The 6,240-nt window shown below is 35.1% G+C and overlaps 1 non-coding gene across 1 annotated transcript; it reads right to left on the bottom strand.

Moving 5' to 3' along the window:
- Positions 1-1,992: 1,992 nt before the first annotated feature.
- Positions 1,993-2,098, bottom strand: LOC127546019 (U6 spliceosomal RNA). The gene has a single exon (XR_007949890.1). It is a non-coding gene; the product is annotated as a U6 spliceosomal RNA (small nuclear RNA).
- Between the last annotated feature and the right edge of the window lie 4,142 nt (positions 2,099-6,240).

Consider the following 6,240-nt stretch of genomic DNA (forward strand, 5'->3'; position numbering starts at 1 on the left):
GGGATCACAAAGAATTGGACATGATTGAAAAGTGGCTGAACAGAGCATTTAAAAACTTCTAAATGGCTGAATTTTTCTCTTTATCTAAGCTTCTTTCCATACCAAACTTGACTCTTGGACTTCTTAATGAATTTTAAAATGTTACTTAGTCAATCTAGCACTAACATGGTGTTCCTGTGAATAGTCAATTAGCATCTCTTCACCTACTTGGGTGATCAAGGGCACAATTTTTTTTTTCCCACAAGACCTCATTGAAAACAATCTTATGCTATACCAAATTCTCTGGGAAGAGGTTGAGACATATTGAAGCAAAAATGGGAATAGCTTTTTAAAGGATTTTTAGAATTGAATTATGGGAGAACCACTGTGATATTCTATTTTGCCCATTTTCTTCTTTAAAGTAAGGGTTGGAAAACAATGTCCCAAGACCTAAAAAGCCTATCTTGTTTCTGAACAGCCCAATCCTGTAAAAAGCACTTTTACTATGTCAGCCATATGAAAACAGGTAGAAGGTCAGATTTGGCCCAAAGACAATAGTTTACACATCTCTGCTCTATAGTACAACTTCCTGGAATAATATTTATGTATGTTGTGGTGACAGGAATAACCTTGTTGCAGAATTCTTCTGCATATTTCAATAAAATCTACATGAAAATAGTCTAGAAATGTACTATGGGTAAATTTGGTGAGAATATGAGAAAATAGTCAACAAGAAGAGACTATATCTTGATAGTCACATACACATAATTGACTAGAAAGTGTAGACAATTTTCTTTGTTGATTAACAAAAAGCATTTAACAAGATAGAGTAGCTTTAAAGCAGGAGCTCTCAGTCTTTCTTATATAATGGCTCCTTATAACAGTCTGGTGAACCCTATGGACCTCTTCTCAGAATAGTCTTCCTAAATATCCAAAATAAAAGACATTATACAAAGGAAATTAATTATCTTGAAATACAATAATCAAAAAAATTTTAATTCATGTACCTCTTAAAACTTGGGCAAGAAAATTTAAGAAATTAAGCATCAGATAATTTTGTTCTACAATCCTGATTATTAAAATCAAGCAAAGTATAAAACAAGCAGATTGCCAGAGGTATTGTCACTGTCATGGAAGATGCCAAAAAGTCCAAATGGAAGATTGATTTCTGTTAGATGATGAGTTACACCAGATACTCCTGCTTATGGATAACATTGTGCCTCTTTAATGAGATCTAAAGCCTTTCAAAAGTTTTTAATCAAGAGTTCAATCAATTAACAAATGTATATTAATACTTATAGTGCTATGTACAAAGCAATATGCTAAATGGTAGAGATACTAACATGTATTGCCTTCAAGAAGCATACATTCTACTTGTATGGATCCAATTAACTATAACAGAAAAAATGAAATGGACAAAGAATCCAGATTATTATGTAATTGAAAGGATAGTCCATTAAATCAATTCATCACTTCATATTGGACAAATGACCAATTTGTCCAATCAAATGCCCAGAACTGCACAAAGGGGTGATCATGGGCTGGATTGTATTTGGGAAATTATCTAGCACTTTCAAGGGTTCCAAACTTCTCTTCCCTCCTATGTACAATACATGAATACTTAAGACTTACTATTCAATAAAAGATAAATTGGATTCTTTATTCATTTAGACAGGAACCATCCTGTTAGATTTAATTATTATTATCACAGGACTGACCGACCTTCAGAGATTGTCCATTCTTCTTTCCTGCTTTCAGGTTCTTCGCCTGATAAAAATGAATCTAACTCATGCCCATCAATCTCAAAAGCAGAATTTACACAAGTGTCATTTCATTTTTATAAATTAGAAAAACCTCTGGATCATAAACTGTATTTTCAAAGAATCTGTATGTTTATTTAATATTTATTCCTGGAAACAAAAATTCATCCAGCAGCAAACAAATTAATTTTCCATTTGATCATTTCTTTTATTTACAAACAAATTTTTATCTCTTTCCCTTTCTCTTTTTAAAAGAAATGTGGAATGCTTCATAAATTTGAATGTCATCCTTGAGTAGGATTATGCTAATCTTCTCTCTATCCTTCCAGTTTTAGTATATGTGCTGCCAAAACAAGCACCCTCTTCTCATTTCCAATTTTATCCCATTTTTCTATTGCATACCTCACTGTTATCACTCAATCATTTGTAGACATTCATATTGGTTCCATACTCTTTGGGGAATTTTGTCCCTCTTATTTGTAGTTAGCATAATTTTGTTTTATTTTTCTTTCCAGAAGCTCCCAGAAGCCCTTTCCTCATATGCCTGTCTGCCTCAATTCTTCGCACTCTATTTATCAATTGGCTCCAAAATTCTTTGGCTGTTACACAAATGACTGTCAAGTATTGCTGACTCTTGCATTTGGCCATAGACTTCTTATACAATACCTAACTTGTCATACATTTACTGTTTCTCAATTTTTTCATCTCATATAAATTTGATGCAAATTTGATAAATTTGCAAAATCTGTATTCTCCAATTCTAATATTTTCTAGTTGTATATTTATACATTGTTCTTCCATTTTTACCCTTTTAAAAATCCTCAGCTCTTCCTTCCATATTGCACTTTCCATTATCAGGCATGAGATTTTGTGAAGAAAGTATTGTTGCCTCCCTTTGTATCTCCAGTCAGTCAGTAAGCATTTATTAAGTACTTACTTTTTTTTTTAACACAAGCACTAATTAAGTACTTTTTAAGTACAAGCATTAATTAAGTGCTCTCAATGCACCACTATGAAATCTCCTTTGTGAAACCTTCTTCAGCCTTAAATGGAGAATTTATTAAAGGAGCAAAATATGTGGTGCTGAAAAAGAACCCTTTTTTCTTTCTCTAAAAATCTGGAAGCAATTATGTTTCTACAAAAGGCACAAGCTTGACAATCCTCAAAAATGAAAATCTTTTTATCTCATGAACTGCATACTTGGCTCCAAAGAATTCTCTTTTGCAAGACTAGTCTAATTCTACCCACCATACCTGAGTTTGGTTTGGTGTCAGGATTTAATTCTGAGATGGTATCAATCTTCCCATATTTACAGTGCTTTTCTAATAACAGCATTCCTGGAATTTCTAGATGAGAACTAACTTAATCCCAGTTCCATGGAGGCCAAGAAGGATACCTACCAAGGCTCAGTCTTGGGTCCTCTTCTCTTTTCCCTCTAAGGTCTCTCACTTAGTGATCTCAGCAGCGTGGCTTCAACTCTCTTTTCTATGCATGATTGTCAGATCTATATAGCCAGCTTTCACCTCTCCTAACCACCATTCCCATATTACCAACTTATTGGGGGCATCTCAAACTATATTTTTATAACATGTCTAAAACCAAGCTCCTTATTTTTTCCCCAATCCCTCCCCTCTTCCCAGTTCCTCTATTATTATTGAAGGTATCACTATCTATCCTTCTAATCACCCAGGCTCCTACTCATCCTAAACTCTTAATTCTCACTCTATAAAGTCAATGTACTGCCAAATCTTTTCATTTTTACCTTCACCTCGCATAGATCCCTTTGTCTCTATTTACATAGCCATGATGCTAATTCAGATCTTCATCACCTCTCAGTGGGACTATTGCAATGACTTTCTAATTGCTCCTCCTGGCTCCAGTCTCTATCTTCTTCAATTGATCTTTCACACAGCTGCCAAAATGATTTTCTAAAAAACATAATTCCCATAATTCCAGTCATATGCTCTAAATACTCCAATGGCTCCCAATTACCTCCAGGATCAATAAAAAGTATTTTGTTTGTTATTTAAAGAAATCCATAACCTCCCTTTCTTAGTTTTCCTGTCTTCTTATACTTTACTCCCTTCTACATATACTATGATGGGCAGTACTATCCTATTAAATGATTCTCTCACATGACTCAGTCTCCCATCTCTAAGTCTTTGCATTGCTTCTCCCCATATCTGAAATATTCTCCTTTTTCACCGATGCCCCTTGTCTTCTTTGGATTCCTTTAAGATTTGTGTGAGATCCTGCCTTCGGCAGAACATCTTCAAGCTTTCAGTTGCTAATGCAATTACCTCATTACTCTGTACTCTATGGTTTGTTTGTTTTTTTGTGGGGGTTTTTTGTATTATTTACATGCTGTCTCCCCCATTAGATTGTGAGCTCCTTGAGGGCAGGGACAGTCTTGATCTTTCTTTGCATCTGCAGAACTTAGTACAGTGTCTGGCATATGATAAGTACTTAAATGCTTGATTCAATTAGTTCAATTGTGAAAGAACCTCAAAGACTTAAAGCAATATTTTTTCTCAATAGTATTTTATTTTTTAATTGCATATAAACATAGTTTTCAACATTCATTTTTGTAAGATTTTGAGTTCCAAATTGTTTCTCCCTCCCTTCCCTCTCCCTTCCCAAGAGGACAAATACTCTGATATAGGTTATACATGTACAATCATTTTAAATATATTGCCATATTGGTCATATTATAAAAGAAAAATCAAAACAGGGAAAAAAATCAGAAAGAAAAAGCAAAACAAAAGGGGAGATAAAAATAGTATGCTTCAATCCCCATTCAAACTCTTTTTAGGTGTGGATAGCATTTTCCATTGCAAATATATTGGAATTGTTTTGAATCACTGTATTACTGAGAAGTAAGTCTGTCATAGTTGATCATCACACGATCTTGCTGTTACCATATACAATGTTCTCTTGATACTCTCACACCTAAGTACAGTTTCTCATCATATAAATCTTTCCAGGTTTTTCTTACAGCAATAATCTCAGTCCAAACCCTACCAAATACTAACATGTGGGGAGGCATGGAGAGGGGGCAGAAAAGAGGGGATAGCTTAAAGCTTAATTTTGCCCCTCATTAGTAGTCAGAACAACTTAGTTCAACTTTCAACACCCTTCTGGGATTACAGTATAGATAGAGAGTCCTATGGCTTGCCAATATCATGACCACTGGAATACAAGACTTTATAGTCATATTGTGTGGTGATCTTTTTCTTCTCAAAAACGCAGCCAGGTGATAAAAGTTCAGATCTTTTATTATTTCCAATATAGCCCGGTTAGCTTAGAGACCTATCTCTCTGCTTGGTTCCAAGAGCTCCCTCCGAATGTCACCAAATCCAAAGGTCTGGTCCTTCAGCCTCTGCCTCTGCTTTCTTCTGCCTCCAGCCAGCTCCAGTCTTCATGTCATTCCGGTGAAATCTCGACTTGTAGAGTCTTCACTCTCCTGAACTCTCCGACTGGCCCATTGGCCTATTTATGCTCCTTCCAGAGAGAGGGATTATGGGTAGTTCTACTTAGTACCTTGTTTCAGGTTCTGCCCAAAACATCTTCTTGTAAGATTAGATCAACTCTAATTACTTAGCAGTTAGTAAGGATTCCAACAATATTGGACCAACTTTGAAAATGGAATGAACCAAATAGTCATTTAATTGAAGAGAAGCACATGTATCAATGTTCTCACACATATAACCAATTCTTTTCATCACTACTCAAGGATGCTAACCCATTACTTCACATTTTCTTGAGGGCAGCAAAAATCTATGTCATCCTTATTAAACAACATTCCCATAATCATTAAAATGCAGACCTTCAATTTTCCATGTGACTTCTCAGTTTTCCAGCACTGAGAAAAGCAGGGACTCAGTCACTACTGATTAATCACATCTGACATCACAGAATCAATGAGAGGTAGTGTGATATAATGGGAGAAGACTATCCTTCGATTTGGGAAGACCTGTTTCTGAGTCTTACCTTTGCTACATACTAGTTATGTGACCATGGGGAAATTATATCACTTCTCAATCCCCCAGACAGCTGTATTAGTCCTTAAATCAAGAGTCACCTATCTGCTTTATTGGGGAAAGGTTCCATTACAAATCACCAATCTGGACCAAAAATAACAATAATAATGAGTAAATAATTCTGAACATTCAATAGGATCAGACATCTGAAAATTCCCTTAAGAGACTGGAATCTATATAAAATGTCATCACACTGTTTTCTAGATTGCTATTTAAAGCTCTAGGCCTTCATACCCCAGTGGAAAACAACTGGAATTCAAAGCAATACTGACCAATCCTCAATTATGGCATTCACCTTTCTTTCCTTTCTTAAAATTCCCTGGGAAAACTGTTAACACCATTATGAGAGATATCACTACTGGTGGAAATGACCTCCATAAATTACCTAAAGGTTGCTAATTGAAATATACTTCTGGGATATAATATTCAGTACAAAAAGAGTAGCTGTGTTTCATATCAAA

Source organism: Antechinus flavipes, chromosome 1 (assembly GCF_016432865.1).
Source record: "Antechinus flavipes isolate AdamAnt ecotype Samford, QLD, Australia chromosome 1, AdamAnt_v2, whole genome shotgun sequence".
In the NCBI taxonomy this organism is placed as follows: domain Eukaryota; kingdom Metazoa; phylum Chordata; class Mammalia; order Dasyuromorphia; family Dasyuridae; genus Antechinus; species Antechinus flavipes.